This window comes from Lepus europaeus, chromosome 12 (assembly GCF_033115175.1).
Source record: "Lepus europaeus isolate LE1 chromosome 12, mLepTim1.pri, whole genome shotgun sequence".
Taxonomy (NCBI): Eukaryota; Metazoa; Chordata; class Mammalia; order Lagomorpha; family Leporidae; genus Lepus; species Lepus europaeus.
Window position 1 is genome coordinate 50,119,566 of NC_084838.1, and position 18,617 is coordinate 50,138,182.

The following is an 18,617-nucleotide window of genomic DNA, read 5'->3' on the forward strand; positions in this document are numbered from 1 at the left end:
AGCTCCTTTGTGTATGTTGCTTGCCATGACAGACAAGAACAAGAAAGGAAGAGACTTTCAAGAACATCAAATTATGGCAGATATTGATAGAATGGAATATACACACACATGGCTAGGGTGATGAAGAAAATGCCTCAGCAGTTTTAGAAGGAAACTACTCTCAATCACATAAGCAATGGGAGAACAGGCACCCCCAGAGGTTACCAGGCGAGAGAAGAGATGGATAGCCTGAAGAGAAAAGTACAGTGACATAAGAAATCAAAGAATATTTTACCTACAGAAATAAAATCAATGAAAATGATGAACTGCTATTCAAAGGAAATAAACTGATTATTCTAGCTTCACGAAGAAGGGAGGTGCTACAGATAAGTTATCAGGAGGAATGGGATGTTGGAAGGTGAGGGAAGAAGCATAGATGTGATAATGTGCCTTTTTCTCATTTTACTCCAACATATAAGGGAAAATAATTTTTAGATACTTGAAACACTATTTAAAATTAGTTTCCTTACTGCAGTAGATTTCATTGTCATGCATATCATTTGTAATTCTTTTGTAGGTTTTTCTTTTATACTTTGTAAAGGAACTGTTTCCATAATATTTTAGGGGATGCCAACATATATGCAAACTTTACAACTCAGCTGGCTATCAAACAAGTTCAATATTAAAACATTATCTATAACTTTGAAGTTTCTTTGGTTCCCCTTCCTAATGATATTCACTTTTTGTCCCACCAGGATATGAAAACCATTCTCCTGATTTCAGGCTTAATCATTTAAGTCATTTTCTTTATACCTCTGTCACTTTTTATTATATACATAAACAACATACAATCCAATTCATTTTCTTTTTAACCATTAAAAATTTTACAGAGGAATAAACCTATGAGATTTTGAGCTTGCTATTTCTGTTCAACTTCATGGATTTGAGATATATCAATATTTATTGTGTATAGTATATTGTATGGCATCTCACATTTTATTCTTTCTGTGTTGAAAGGTGGTTGAGTTGTTTGTGATGTTGCCACTTCCAAACAAGGACACGCTCTGAGACAGAAGCCTCACATCCATATACGTGCCAAAGTTATTACACAATAAAACAGTGCTTTACAGGGTTTTATATCAGTTTTGGATATCACAGCATAGCATACCAATTCTGTTTGTTCTTCCTTGACAAAATGTGGTATTGTTCTACTTTACAACTTTTTCCAAGTTAATTTTCTACTGGGACTTCCATTTATATTTACCTGATTTTAAAAATTTATATTACTATAAGGAGAACAGATTTCATATATTTCTTAGGTACAATTCTAAAATAACCATATTTCCCTCTAAGTCTCTCTCCCTCCCTCAAACCCCCTATTTTCCTCCTTTCTTTTTTGTTTTTATAATTTTTCAAAAATATAATTTCAATACACTCTACAATCACAGGCTTAATAGATCACTACCTATAATATTTAACAAGTAAACTATAGAATTACTAAGGCAATCATTTACTTATAAGTGTATTCAAAATTTATACTTTCTCTTCTGTGCACTTCCTGTGCAAGACTTTTGCTACTATTTTGGTATGATGTTTGCCTTTTCCTCATAGTTTTAGACAAGTCCTTCATATGTCCTAGATATTATAACTTGATCAGCCATGTATTATAGACCTTTTCCAGACTGTAGCTTAATTATTTTTCTTTTTTCTGACTTTTGTATGCTCAACTCTATTAATTTTAATGTCACTAAAATTATAAAAGTTTCCTATTTGGTTTGTATTTTTATATTTTATAGGTTGTGTTTTATGGTTTTTCTTTTCAAAGTAATAATAAACACTTACACTATGAAATAAAAATAATATACTCTCCCATACGAACTTACTTTTAAAAGGTTTGAACTCTTTCTTACACATTAAATATTTAAGTGATGATATCTATACACTTGATAAATATAATTAATATGGTCAATTTTTCTGTATATTTGACCACAATTAACAAAACCCATTTAACAATATTCAGTTCCAACTTGAGAAGATCTACCCAGAATTTTTTGATTGTTTTCTATGAGCCTCATCCAAATTTTCTAGGTATCATAGGGACAAATTCAGAGCAGATTTTGCTTCCATTCTGTCCAAGGAATACATATTTTTGAAGAATTCATTATCATCCACTGTTAAGGGTAGAAGACAACAGCACAATATTGATGAGTCATACAGTTTGGGTGAGAAAAACACTCAACTTCTTTTCTAAACATGTCTTTAAAAATCATAACCACCATTTTACAGATAAGGGAGCTAAGACTCAGGGGTTAAATTGTTTATTCATTATAAATTTACCTTTCTGTGAAAGAGCAGAAATTTGATCTTACTTCAAGCCTATGGCATTTCCAACTTGCAACCTGCTATCTCAGACCGAGCTGTGATAGGAGGGTAATTGGCATTTTTTCAGTGTGCCAAATGTTTTAGTTATTCTGCTAAATATTATCACTTTAGTAGGAATCTGGTATTTGTGAAATTAAAGTGATGAGAAAACAGAAATTCTATTCATTAATTGTCTGAATTTATGTCAGTGCCAAAATTTTATCACGCTTTGTCTAGTTTTGAATCCTATGTATACATTCCCTTTTTCCTGCAAAATGATTTAACAAGATGATATACTATTAATTTTCCCCTTTTCATATGGCATTGCCTCACCACAATCATATCAAACCTTTTTCCTTTTTCTTTTCCTGGGTTCCTGCCTCCCATGTGAGAGACCCAGGTAGAGTTCCTGGCTCCGGTCTTCCGCTGACCCAGCCTTAGCTCTTGTGGTGCATTTGGGGAGAGAACCAACAGATGGAAAATATGTCTCTCTCTCCCCCTCTCTCTTTCCGGCATTAGACTACCCACATCAGTGGCACCTGGGAATTCGTCAGCAATGTATATTCTCAATCCCTACTCCAGCCATAATTATCAGAAACTCTGTTGATAAAGCCATTGTGTGCTGTATCAGAGTAAGTTGACTGGGCACGAACTGCCTTCCTGGCTTCTGCCTTCCTGGCTTTTGATTCCCAGAATCCTGGGTTCTTTGTTAGATAGGAATATTTTCAATATGAGGAAATGCATACATGTCTGAGGTTCTGCTAGCTGTGGGAACCTGTGAGTCTTTGACCCAGAAATAAGTGGAGAATCCCTTTGTGTTAGATGTTTATTGTAGTAGCTTAACTTTACTTCCTAGGATCTATACAGATTACCAAATATGTTATAGAATTAGAAGTGCTATTTGAATTTAGAACCATACAGTGATAAATGTTATACTGAAGTACTTCTCCAGATGTAATGATGGTAATGTTATAGACAGGGGGTTTGGAGTAAGTTCTAAAGCCTGTAATTTTATAAAATTGAATGCAATAATGTGATGCAGTTGGAATTAAATAAAAGAATAGTGTGCAGAAAAAAAGTTTGCACCTAATGTACAATGAATCCTAAAATGTACACTGAGAAAAATAAAAGCTCAATATAAAATGAGAGCATTTTAAAATGCCCTCTTTATCTTTCCTCTCATACTCAAATGCACTTTTGCAGTAATAAGAGGCACAGAACTTCCTCCTTCTTTTGCAAAAATGAATTGGTATATAACATACTAATTATAAACATAGAAAATCTGTATACAAATAAGCAAAGTAAAGACTTAATTTTTAGCTGAATAAGACTAATTTATTTTAGGAGGCATAAAAAACTTTAAAAGTTTTAAAAGTTGTTTAAAATTTGAAAAAAAAAGTAGAGATTGCTTGCTGCTTTCTGAAACAAGGCCAAAAGTTTCTAGATTATATATATATATATATATATATATATTATATATTATATATATATAACATTTTAAAATTGAAAGTTCCCTGTATGTACACAATTAAAGGACTTAAGTCATCCATACTATTACATTTGTAATAAGATTGGTTTGGGGCAAATATTTTCTTTAAGTTTATTTATTTGTATTTGAAAAGCAGAGCAACTGAGAGAGAAGGGGAAAGAGAGAGAGAGAGAGAGAGGGAGGGAGGGAGGGAGGGAGGGAGAGAGAGAGAGAGAAAAATAGAAATGGATTTTCCATCTGTTGGTCCACTTTCCAAATGCCTCCACCCATAAGAGCTAAGGGGCTGAGTCAGGCTGAAGACAGGAGCCAGGAACTTCACCTGGGTCTCTCACACGGGTAGCAGGAACCCAAGTATTTGAGCTACCACCTATTTCTAAGGGCATTAGCAGGAAGCTGGATTAGAAGCAAAGTTGTAGATCCCAGGCAATCAGTATGGGATGCCTGCCTCCGAAGCAACAGCTTAAACTGCTTGCCATAAAATCCACCCCAACTCTAATATTTCATAAAGAAAATGTCTAATTTGAAGTGTGCCCCTGAGGTTCACCAAATATAACCGAAAAAATCAGTTAATTTGACAAGTAATAGTAATAATAACAGTTATAATCATAATAGCTTACGATTCCTAGCAATTTCTAAGAGTAAACCATTATTTCAGGTGCTTTGGATATATTACCTTGCTTAATCCTTAAATCAAATTACAAACTACAACAAAGCAAAGTGTGTTCTTTCTTATTGGACTCAAAGAGAAATATTCCTTAGCTTTAAAAATACATAAATAATTTTAATATTTTTCATTTTCCTAAACAAATTATTTACTTATATCCTCAGTCTATAACCCATTTCCATTAATAAAATCTAGCATTCAGCTACTTTGAGTATAGCTTGAAATGTCAGTAAAATATTCATGTCTTTGGTCAACATTAGACCCAGGACAAAGTTGGAAAAAGTGAATGCTCGGTCTCCCTAGCTTAAAATTATCAACCATGGCCTTTTCTGTAGCAAAGATTCTAACCCCCTGATTCTATTTATAGATGGTGTGAATAGATTTTCTAATAGCAAAAGTGAAGGATATTAGTAGGATAAATAATTTCCAACTCTTATATGTCAGTTTTAAGAGATAATATAGGTATATTATCTCTTTGAATACATTTTTTGAAAATAGAGTTGAATGTCCAATGTAATTACAAATCTTGTTAACAGGCACAAAAACTGAATAAGTATTTTATTTTCACCATTTTCTATAATCATTAAAGGATAAGAAAATTGGATAGGTGTTGTGGAACAACAGTTTAAGCTGCAGCTTGCAACACCTTCATCTTGCAACAGTGCCAGCTCAAGTCCTAGCTTCCTTCAAATCTAACTTTATGCTAATGGCCCTTTCTAATGTAGCAGATGATGGTCCAGGTATTTAGGACCCTGCCTCCTTTGTGGCAGACACAAATAGAATTCCTGATTACTGGATTGACCTGGCCCAACACTGGCTGTTCAGGCATTTGGAGAATGAACCAGTGGATGGAAGATTGATCTCTCTCTCTCTCTTTCTCTGTGTGTGTATGTGTGCATGTGTGCGTGTATGTCTATCATTCTGACTTTGAATGAATGAATTACTCTTTATTAGAAGCCATAACTACACAAAAAGGGGTCTAGGGAAAACTGGGTGATGGTACATTGATGTTTAATGGAAATGAAATTATAGTTTTGAAAGATTGCTCAACATTGTAAATGTATTTGACACTAGTAAAAATAGTTAACATGGGAATCCATTGTGGCGGAATGAGGTGAAAAGTTCATGCCAAGATGGCCACTGGCAACAGAAACTGCCTGGCAACAGGCTGTGATTGGATGGCTTCGGAAACCACATGACAACAGAGCCTGACTGATGGTAGGCCATGATTGGATGGTTTCAGAAACTGCCTGACAACAAGAGCCTGACTGGCAACAGGCTGTGTTTGGATGGCTTTGGAAACTGCCTGGCAACAGGATGTGATTGGTTGGGGCATAAACTGCCCCTTGACCAGACTGGCTGGTCTTGACTACATAAGCTGTTGTACTAACTGAAATAAACGAGTCTGTGGGCTGCTTGCCTCAAGCCCGCTTTCACCCAACTCCCTGGATCGGTGTGGTGACTCTGCACCTCTTGCCCCCACCACGCTCCTCCTCTCAGAAACGAATCCACTGCAACATTGACACTAATAAAAATAGTTAACATGGGAATCCCTGATGTGTATTTTCTTATAATAAAAATGAAGGAGGAAAAATGTCTGCTTTTTTCCTGCATGGCTCCTGGGAGCTACCTTTTCCAAACATGGAATAAAAGCAAAATGATGAAAGTAATGAAAGTGGAGAGACATTTTACCATAAGGCAAATTTCAACCATTACCCAATTTCGTAGAGGAAACTCTTTGAAACTGTATATAATATTGAAAACCCTTACTAGAAATCACAGCTCAGCAGGTATTACAGGACAAATAAAGCAGAATAGCACAGGCAAAGACTGACTATATGTTGGTCAAAATCTGCTCTTCTCTTGGTCATAGAGTTTTCATTTATGGCCACACCATACTGTGTGGTGGGCCATATAACTGAGCTCTATTTTTACTTATGAATTTTGATAACAGATATTCAGTCTATAAATCTACAAAAAAAAAAGGAAAGTGATGAAAGGGTAGGAGTGGGAGAATTAAATACACACTTGACTAACTATTCACAACTATCTATAGTAGGTTTATTAGCCTCTGATATTTGATAAAAATTAAAGTCAATAAAATAAAATATTAAATTTTGTTAACCTAATATAACTATTAAGTGTTAGAATCTATATAGAAACATTGTTTTGGAAGATCCAAGTTCTTTCTTCTATATTAGTTTCCAGAATATCACACTATATTTAATTCTATCTGATTGACAAAGGCTTATATTGTATTGATAAGGTACTTAAAAGTAATGACTATCACCTGATTTAAAACTCAATGAACCTCAAACAGCATGTACCTTACCAACAATAATTATACTTGTCTTAAATTTAAAAATATATCAAGAGCTAGATTGATGTATGAGCAGCTTTCCTTTATTCTCCAGATTAGTAGTTTAATTCAGTTAATCTTGTAAGAACATACTCCATATCAAGAAGTAGGATATATATTATCACAGATTCTGATCTTCAATTCAGTGTTTGAAAAGGCAAAAATTAATCTTTTGGGGGAAGACTTCATCACAGCATGTTGTAGGGAGAGTTCTAAAAGTTCATTTAAAATGCATATTAGGAAAAATGATGAAATGATTTAAAATGTTTTATACCGAAATAAACACTTTAATTTTCCATAAACTTTTTGAGTTACCCTAATATATACCCATGTGTGCCTGTCCATGTCTGTGCAGATATATATGCATCTCCTAATAACAAGTTCCTTGTATAGCTCAGTAAAAGCCCAGCTAGAAAGAGGACTGATTACAGTGATTGCTCTCTTTTAATGAATCCCAAAGGAAGACAAGAATGGCAACTTTGGGCTGAGGTAAAAATGCATTCAAAGATACATAAAAATGCCTTATCATGGAGCTAAGGAAGTAGATCTGAATAATCAAGTGAAAAGTTAACTTACTCATGGTACTCAGGATTGCTGTGACGTATTTCCCTAAAACGAGGGGTCCCACTTGTGCTGTACCTGAGTGGTCATGGGTGGAACATTAAGAGCAGTAGTGCTCATCAGGGTGACATGTTGATATAATGCATACCACTAGTCACTGGTTACTAATGAGAAATTCTGGAAATTGTGTCATTATTGGGAAGTGATTACAGCAGACTTCTTATTTGAATAATGAAAGTACATGAGTACCTTATATAAAAGAGTAAAGTCAAATTTCCAGATGGTGGGCTGAAAATTGGGTGTGAGCACAGTACATCCATGAGAGAGGGTTCTGCATGTGAACCTTGAGGATAAGTGTTTTCAAACTCTTATAGCTAAAGCTTTCTTATTCTTTCAGAAAGAATGATCCAGAAATTGCTATTCCTGACATTTGAGTGGAATAACAACTTCTTGACAACAATGATATGTCACTATGCAAAGAATTCGTTAGATTAGGAAAACAGCTATCTTAGCCATACAGTTATTCATGATTTGTGTTTGAAATATAATATAAGACTGACATCCCAAAACTATTAAAGCAATAGATAAAAATACTATTGAGGGGCTGGCACTGTGGCATAGCAGCTAGAGCTGCCGCCTGCAGTGCCAGCATCACAAATGGGCACCAGTTCAAGTCCTGGCTGCTCCACTTCCTATTCAGCTCTCTGTTATGGCCTGGGAAAACAGTAGAAGATGGCCCACATTCTTGGGCCCCCTGCACCCATGTGTGAGACCCAGAAGAAGCTCCGGCCTCCTGGCTTACCATCAGAGCAGCTCTAGCCCTTGTGGCCATTTAGAGAGTGAATCATTGGATGGAAGACATCTCTCTCTCTCTTCCTCTTTTCTTCTCTCTCTCTCTCTCTCTCTCTCTCCCTCTCTCTCTCTCTCTCTCTGCCTCTACCTCTGCCCCTCAGTAACACTACCTTTCAAATAAATAAATAAATCTTTAAAAAATACTATTGATATAAATGTATATTAACCTAAGATGAAACTACTGTAATATCAGTTAAAATTAAAAATAGAGACTAGTAGAAAAACAATCACCAATTGTTTTTAAATTTTAAATGTTTATACAAATTTATAAAATGGTCTTAAACTTTTTTTAAAGATTTATTTTATTTATTTGAAAGAGTTACAGAGAGAGGTAGAGACAAAGAGAGAGAGAGAGAGAGGTCTTCCATCTGCTGGTTCACTCTCCAGATGGCTACAATGGCTGGAGCTGTGCTGATCCAAAGCCAGGAGCCAAGAGTCTCCTCCAGGTCTCCCACACAGGTGCAGGCGCCAAGCACTTGGGCCATCTTCTACTACTTTCCCAGGCCATAGGAGAGAGCTGGATCGGAAAAGGAGTAGCCGGGACTGGAACCGGCACCCACGTGGGCTCGGGCTTTAACCCACTGCACCACAGCGCTGGCCCTAACATGGTCTTAAATTTTAGCATAGCCATCAGATCCACAATATGAAATGTTTTGAAAAAAATATAACTATATTATGGAAAGGGACAATGGATGTGTGTATATGTTTAGAAAATTAAAATAAAAACTATGTGTGTATTTATGTGGCATATTCAGTATCTCACTGTTAATAACTTCAAAATAATATAATTAATTTGCCTACATTATTGTGAATCAAAATAGTAGGTTCTGTTAACTTTCACTGTTTTGTATATGATATCAGAATTGCATTAGAAGAAAGAAATTATGATTCCAGAAAGATGACAGAGTTTAAATAATAAAAGTCCTTCAAAAAGTGTCTGCTTTGTTTTAAAGGAGCATGGTGTGTGATGTATAATACTCTGAGGTGCACATTAGAAACATGAAGAGTGAGGAGTTTGAGGAACATTGACAAAGTTAGAGAGATTGAATGATAAGCCAAGGCTAGTCCATAAATAATAGGAAATAAGAATTACCCCCTCCTCATTTATTCCAGAACTGAATCCTAATAGTAAATCTCTTTGGGGACAGTTCTGCAAGAATTTTTGCAACCTCAGAAACACTGAGAAGCATATACATCGCATTAACTGAGGTGGGGAATTGCTGTTTTTAACTGCACAAGCTGCATGCCATAAAGGTGCTGTATCACTCATATGATTTGTAATAAATCTTTTGTATTTTTTCCTTGCAATAATTTATTTGAAATAGAAGCCAACACCTTCCATGTTACTAAGCCTACCTATTGAATTAATTCATGAGCTGGACTGAAAATATGGGCCATTCTTCACCACCAGGATCATGAATATTTTAATGTCTGAATAAAGATAAGAACAAAGTTAAAGCAACTCAACTGTGGAGATGCCACCACGAGGAAGACAGAATGAGATGCTCTAATCCACACTTTAATTCATTTTATTCTCACATATTTGAGACAATGGTTAAAAATAAACTGTTGCAACTGAAAAATAATATGGATACCCATTAGGGTTATTTCATGACAGAACAAGAAATAGCATCCTATTCTCATTTTGTAGAAATGAAGTCTTTTAAACTGTAGAAAGGTTTATATGACTTCAATATTATTTGAAGTTTGTCACCTACTTCAATAAGCCCAGAATGCCATCAATTCAATAACATAAATATGTTTAGATAAATTTCCCAGACTGCAGTCTTTAGTTTATAGAACAAGAATCAGATATATGAAGGAATTTGTAAATAATCCCATATATAGCAATGACCTGAAGCTTCTGGACTTGTGCTAACCACAGTGATCTGACAACCCAAAAAAGAAATGGGAGTGTAGTTTTTCTGTTCTCCAAAAACTTTGTCAATTTTATCAAAATCAGAAACCACAGAAGACCAATTGAAAAATGTGTTAAGATGCATAAAATGTTTGTTTCATTGTTGATCAGTGAAACAAATGGGCAATTGTATCTAATGCAGTCTGAGCACACCTGTAAACAGTCTTATTTCTGACAAATAGCAACAACTAATGCCCACCAACAGCCTCAGAAGATCAATGATTCAGTTAGTCTCCTGCTCAGTGGCTCTCTGGCTATGTGTTAGAACTACCTATAGGGACTTGCAACATAATCTCTGGGGTTGGAAATTAGCCATCAGCATTTTCGGAAGCATCCCCACGATTCTAATGTACACTGAATATTGAGTACTACTGCTATTCTAGACAAGAAATATTAACAAATTTATTTGCTATACAAGCAGCCTCATGCTATACAAGCAGCCTCAGTTCTGTGAGTTCAGTATCAGTAAGTAAAATATACTAGGAAAAATTGCATCATCACTGAATATGTGCAAAATTTTTCTTGACATATCATTAACAATTCAGTGTAATAACTATATATACACATATATATCACGTGTTATATGTGATCTAGAGATAACTCAATGTAGACAGAATAATGTGTGAATATTACACACAAATATTATCCTATTTTATATAAGGGACTTGAGCATCTCTAAATTATGGTATAGACCTGGATCATGGAAGCAATCCACTGTGGATATTGAGGGATGACTGTATTTTCATGACTTGGAAATATTTAAGGTAACTAACCTTCTCCTATCTCCTTTTATCACTAGAATAAATATTATCCTGAAACTTGTATCCAAGGTATTTTGCAAGAATTCTTTGAAAACAAACATTAAATGAAAACTTTGCCATGTTCAAATATCTTTTTTTTTTTAATTTTTTGACAGGCAGAGTAGACAGTGAGAGAGAGAGACAGAGAGAAAGGTCTTCCTTTGCCGTTGGTTCACCCTCCAATGGCCACCACGGTAGCGCGTTGCGGCAGGCGCACCGCGCTGATCCGATGACAGGAGCCAAGTGCTTCTCCTGGTCTCCCATGGGGTACAGGGCCCAAGCACTTGGGCCATCCTCCACTGCACTCCCTGGCCACAGCAGAGAGCTGGCCTGGAAGAGGGGCAACCGAGACAGGATCGGTGCCCCGACCGGGACTAGAACCTGGTGTGCTGGCGCCGCAAGGCGGAGGATTAGCTTAGTGAGCCGCGGCGCCGGCCATGTTCAAATATCTTAAAGTTCTATTCCCACATATGATCTTAAAATCATTAATTCTTATAGCTCATTTACTCATCTGTAAAATGAGGATTATTGTTTCTCTGTAACTCTGCTTTTCAGATAAATAAATAAACCTTTAAAATTATTTATTTGAAACGTAGAGGTATAGATAAAGATCTTTCATTTGCTGACTCACTCCCCAAATGGCCACAGTGGCCAGAGCTAGGCCAGGCCAAAGCTTGGATCCAGGAACTTCATCCTGGTCTCCCACATGGGTGAGGGGCCCAAGTACTTGGACCATCTTCCCATGCTTTCCCAGGTGCATTAGCAGGGAGCTGGATCAGAATTGGAATAGCTAAGATACAAACTGTTGCCCACATGATGTGCCGGTGTTACAGGCAGTGACTTAACCTACCACACCACAGTGCCTGCCCCAATAATGAATCTCTACAAAATGTAAATTCTGTTTAAAATGAGCAGAGGTGTGGAAAAGGAGTCTTTTTTTAATATTCAAAAATTTTAGGGGAGCAGAGTCAAGCTCATTTGTTTATATGTTATATATGGTTGATTTCACATTATGATAGAATAACATAGTTGTGATAGAAACCAGGACTCCTCAAAACCCAAAAAATATTTACTAAATAGTTCTCTAAGGAAAAACAACAAATCTATCTCCTGTGGTTGATTAACTTCAGGGTAAAGGAAATCATCACAATATTTAGTCTTCTGACATGAGCAGATGTATTCATCTTAGGTAGAATAATAAGAGAAATTCTCCTTGGATGGTTATATTGAGTGAAGCATCAAGGGACTAATGATGGAGATAATGTGGGGAAAGGTGATATAGCAAGAGTAACACAAAGAACAGAGTGAAGTGTCAGGGTAACAACCTAAGTTATTGCAGCAGAAATAAAATCAAGTGGGAGAGAGTGTGACAGGAGATGAGAGCTGCAAGGGATTGTGGGTAAGTGGTGAGGTGATCATTTTTGGCCTTATGGGTTGTAATGCTCCCTTTCAGGTGTATTTCTATCCACAATCTCTTCCCTCTCAACCATGTTTCAATGCAACCATGTAAAAGTGTTTTGGACAATCTTGTGAGGAAAACATGGTGCATGATTCTTGGAGGCCAGAACATTTATCCACCTCAGAGTGGTGACAGGCCTACTTGAAAATTCAGCAGGAGGCAGAAATACACATGGATATTCATATAACTAAGAGTCTGGGCAGTTTGCTACTGCTTGTGAAATATGCTAACTTGTATGTAGTTCATAATCTGGACTTTGGGTTGCATTTTTATTCAGGATCTGCTATATGATAAAATAATACAAATTGAAAAATATACACATCCTCTTTTCCTGTTATTTAAGGCTCTCAATCATGGCAACAACAATAGAATAAACATAATAGAATAAATGTCAATGAGTCTTTTAAAATAATTTATTTATTTTAAAGGCAGAGTGACAGGGAGATAAAGATCTTTCTTCCGCTGGTTCACTTCCCAAATGTCCACAATGGGCAGGGCTGAGCCAGGCCGCAGGAGTCTGAAACTCTACTTAGGCCTCCCATATAGGTGGCAGGGGCTCAAGTTCTTGGACCATATTTTATTAATTTACCAGGTACATTAGCAGGCAGCTGTGACAGAGATGGACCAGTAGGAAATTCAAGATCGGAAGCCAGAGTTGCAGGCAAGTTTAACTCATTGTGCCATAAAGCTGATTTCACTAACAATTTTAAAGGATAGGTATAGTTTAGGAAAGGAGTAAATCAGGTATTACAATCAATTTCATAAGGCCAGAAGATGAGAGCTTTGGGGACAAGATGGAAATTTCATGAGTTCAAAAGGCATTTTAGCCACAATGTAAAAGTGCAAATATCAGAGAGGAACTATGCCATTTGCAGACAACAATGTAGACCACTTCTGAAGGAACAACATAGTATCTATATATTTTTAAAATAGGTTATTTGGAGATGCTTAGAGAGCAATCTATACAATGACCTAAATGCAGAATGGAAAAAAATATAGGATTTTTAAAGAGAATGTTTTAGTGTGACTGCAATATCCATATGATAAATGATAATTAAAAATTTAATATTGGATGGCCGGCGCCGTGGCTCACTAGGCTAATCCTCCACCTTGTGGCGCCGGCACACCAGGTTCTAGTCCCAGTCGGGACGCCGGATTCTGTCCTGGTTGCCCCTCTTCCAGGCCAGCTCTCTGCTGAGGCCCAGGAGTGCAGTGGAGAATGGCCCAAGTGCTTGGGCCCTGCACCCCATGGGAGACCAGGAGAAGCACCTGGCTCCTGACATCGGATCAGCGCGGTGTGCCAGCTACAGCGCGCCAGCCACGGTGGCCATAGGAGGGTGAACCAACAGCAAAGGAAGACCTTTCTCTCTGTCTCTCTCTCTCACTGTCCACTCTGCCTGTCAAAAAATTAAAAAATAAAATAAAAACAAAAATAAATGAAAATTTAATATTGGGGCTGGCATTGTGGTATAGCTGGTAAAGCTGCCATCTGTGATCCTAGCTGTTTATTTCCCTGCTGTTCCACTTCTGATCCAGCTCCCTGCTCATTTGCCTGGGAAAACCAGCAGAAGATGGTCCAAGTGTGTGGGCCCCTGTCACCCACATGGGACACCCAGATGGAGCTCCAGTTGAATGGCCTGGCAGGATTTGGACATTGTGATCATTTAGGGATACAACCAGTATTTGGAAGATATTTCTGTTTCTGCCTCTCCCTCTGTAACTCTGCTTTTAAAATAAATAAATAAATCTTAAAGAATTTAGTATGTGGGAAGATAATGCTGTGGTGCCGCATGTTAGACTGCTGTCTGTGGTACTGGCATTTCATATGGGCAGCGGTTCAAGTTCCAGCTGCTCTACTTCAGATTCAGCTCCCTTCTAATGTCCCTGAGAAAGCTGTGGAGAATGGCCCAAGAGCTTGGGCCCCTGCACCTATGTGGGAGACCCAGATTAACCCCCTGGCTCCTGGCCTCAGCCTGGCCCAGCCCTGGCTATTGTGGCCATTTGGGGAATGAAACAGCAAATGGAAGATTCTCTGTCTCTCTGTCTCTGTCTCTGTCTCTGTCTCTCTCTCTCTCTCTCTCTCTCTCTCTCTCTGTGTGTGTGTGTGTGTATGTGTGTCTGTCCCACTTTCTCTGTAATTCTTTCAAATAAACAAATCTTTTAAAAAAGAGAAAAAATTTAATATGCAAAAATGAAATGAGTTTTTAAAACACGGGTTTGACACATATTGATTTAACTTTACCATTTTGTCCTATTTTTAAAAATAAAAGCATTTTACTTTTTTATTATAAACCATTTTATCTTCTTTCTAAATCCAGGATTATACTGAATGACCAAAGTAATAAAAGATTAAAATAAATTGATATATATATATTTACTAACCAGTGAGGAAATTAAATAAGAAATGATTGCACCAATGGTTAACACAAATAGTTTACTTTCCACAAAAAAAAAAAATCTCAGAAACAATACTTAAAAATATTCTTAACTTAAACTGAAAATATCCCGATTCAACAGAAGAGATTTTAAATATTTACTAAATCTACTATATTCAAGCAAATTTCTAAAGTATTAACATTTCTACTGGTATAATGTTCTGTTATAATTCCATTCTTCTGTAAAGGTCAAAAGGATTTCTAGAGAGAAAAGACAGATTTTATCTAGTAAACAATTATTCATAGGAAATTAAATTAGGGGAGAGTCTAGAAAGGAACCAATATGACCTAGCAGTGCACAAAAGGATATGGATAAAAGGTTTCTTGTGTCCTTCGGGATCAGTTACATTGTCATTCTGAAATATAATTATTATAATTGTGTTAACATTGTCATCACTGACAGACAATGTAGAACACTGATTCTTAGGCAGGCATTCGAATTTCAGCCTAGTAAAAGATATTGTCTGAATTTTTAAATTGTTTATATTTGAGGTTGTTTCATTCCAATGAGAAAGAGAGTGAATTTAACTTCTTTTATGCATAAACTTTGAATTAAAATGATAAAGTTGAAAGCTTCAATGTATCCTTTTAAGATAGATGGTGATCTTCAAAACATGATGCTTTAAAGTAGGATTTCTTTAAAATACCAAGTAATTCATGTTGCTCTTAGAACACACACACACACACACACACACATATATATATATATATATGTTCATATTTATAGGTGTTAGTTATATTTGGCAAATAATGTTTTTAAAAGTTGACCTGGAATAACATAAGAATGAAAAGATAACATTTGTACAATTTAAGTGTTTTTTTATTACTGAAGTCTTGATGGGAAGGTGGCTAGACTGTTGTTTCTCTAAAGGAGGGGAGGGTATGTAGCACCATAGTTAAGAAGACATGGGAACCCTATATCCCATACCAGATTGCCTGGTTTGAGTGGCAGCTACAACCCCTCGGATGGAACTTCCTGCTGGTGTACACTTTGGGAGACAGTGGGTTATGGCTCTACTTAGGTCCCTCTAACTCACACAGGAATCTCAGACTGAGTTCTGAGCCCCTCATTTTGGCCTGGATGAGCCCTGTCTGTTGTAGGCCTTTGAGGACACACATCTTCCATCTATGTCTGCCTTTCAAATAAAAAATAATAATATTAACAATAATTATAATGTTGTTAGTGATGATGGGTAATGGACATAGACAGGAAGAATTAGGCAAATGGGGACTACAAAACGAGATCCAATGCTCATTATGTCAGGAGAAATTCTGGGACTACATTAAGATCTCCATAATTACTTTGCCTCTCATGATAGCATAAAAAACATGAAATGACTCAAACAAAAGCTAATTGAATAATTCAGTTTGTGAATTTCATTGTGTCAGTATTGACACTTGGAACTTGGTCTACAATATCAGAGTGGTATTACTTTTGTACAGTTTATCCAACTCTGCTATCATCTACTTAAATAATTCATTAATCTATATTGATAATTTTATTGTCTAACATATACTCTAACCCTAGACCAGTATTCTTCAAAAGCATATACAATTCAGTGATTTCTCTTTATCATTCAGGGTGAGTGCATTCAATCCACAGTAACCAAGCCTCTTTAGCTATTATGGAGGAATAAAAGTGTATGCCCAACCTCAGATCACTTCCTATCACACTTATTTTATTTAAGTTTTGCTCAGATATTCTGAGTTTTTTCCTTCCTTATGCATGTTCAAAGAATTATTGCTTAAACTTCCTTTGATCTGTTTGGCAAGCCACAGATTTTATATTATCCACAGAATATACAATACATTTTATCTTTTTAAAAAAAATGACAGTCTTGTGCATTTGCATTGCCTTGTCCATCTTTTGATTAAAGAAATTATGGGACATATACTCCATAGAATACTATATAGCAGTAAGAAACAATGAAACCCAGTCATTTGCAACAAGATGGAAGAATCTGGAAAACATCATGCTGAGTGAATTAAGCCAGTCCCAAAGAGACAAATATTTGTTCTCCCTGATCGGTGACAACTGAGCACCAAAGGGGAAACCTGTTGAAGTGAAATGGACACTATAAGAAACAATGACTTGATCAGCTCTTGTCCTGACTCTTGATGTACAATGTAATACTTTATCCTTTTTAGTATTTTTTTTCTTGTTGTTGTTGTTGTTGTTGTTGTTCTAGTACTAGTGGTTGAACTCTGTAATTAATACACAATTATTCTTGGGTGTTTGAATTTTAACTGAAAAGTGATCCCTGTTAAATATAAGAATGGGAAGAAGAAACGGAGGAGATGTACAATTTGGGACATGCTCAATCGGACTTGCCCCAAATGGTAGAGTTAGAAATGTGCCAGGGGATTCCAATACAATCCCATCAAGGTGGCATGTACCAATGCCATCTCACTAGTCCAAGTGATCAATTTCAGTTCACATTCGATGGCTCTGATAGGTCTAAGAGTCAAAGGGATCACACAAACAAGACAAGTGTCTGCTAATACTAACTGATAGAATCAAAAAGGGAGAGAAAGATCCAACATGGGAAGTGGGATACACAGCAGACTCATAGAATGGCAGATGTTCTAAACAGCACTCTGGCCTCAGAATCAGCACTTAAGGCATTCGGATCTGGCTGAAGAGCCCATGAGAGTATTGTAGGCATGGAAAGCCAAGACACCATGGGAAAAAAAAAAAAAGAAGACCTAAATGAAAGATCTCTGCGAGTGAGATCCCAGTGGAAAGAACGGGGCCATCAAAGATGGAGGTACCTTTCTCTGAAGGGAGGAGAGAACTTCCACTTTGACTATGACCCTATTGGAATAAGATCAAAGTCAGCAAACTCTAAAGGCTTCCATAGCCCTGGCAACTCATGACTAGAGCCTAGGGAGATTACTGACGCCATGAACAGGAGTGTCAAATTGTTAAGTCAGCAACAGGAGTCACTGTGTACTTACATCCCATGTGGGATCTGTCCTTAATGTGTTGTCTAATGTGAAGTGATGCTATAACTAGTACTGAAACAATACTTTGCACTTTGTGTTTCTGTGTGGATGCAAACTGATGAAATCTTTACTAAGTATATACAGAATCAATCTTCTGTATATAAAGATAATTGGAAATGGAAAAAAAAACATGGTGTTAAATTGGAATTGGCATAGAAAATTAATTAATTTTTAAAAAATATCATGTAGGATCTCTGCCTATAATGTGCTGTTCACTCTTATTTAATGGTATAACTAGTACTACAACAGTATTTTTTCACTTTGTGTTGCTATATGGGGGCAAACTGTTGAAATCTTTAGCTAATATATACTAAACTGATCTTCTGTATATAAAGAAAATTGAAAATGAATCTTGATGTGAATGGAAGGGGAGAGGGAGCGGGAAAGGGGAGGGCTGCGGGTGGGAGGGAAGTTATGGGAGGGGGGAAGCCATTGTAATCCATAAGCTGTACTTTGGAAATTTATATTCATTAAATAAAAATTAAAAAAAAAAACTACATCAGATAAATTGAAGGTTGTAGGTACTTAGAAGGATTTTGTCAGTGGTCAGATCCATATTTCAGAATTGAATGAAGGTCGTTTTAAACCAGGTGTGTGAAATTATAAGAAGTCAGCAAACATTTTCTGTAAATGATAATATATTAAATATTTTCATATTTCTAGGCCACTCAGATTTCTGTTACATCTCTATTTTATTTTTAAAATATATTTATCTGAAAGACAGAGCTTAGAGA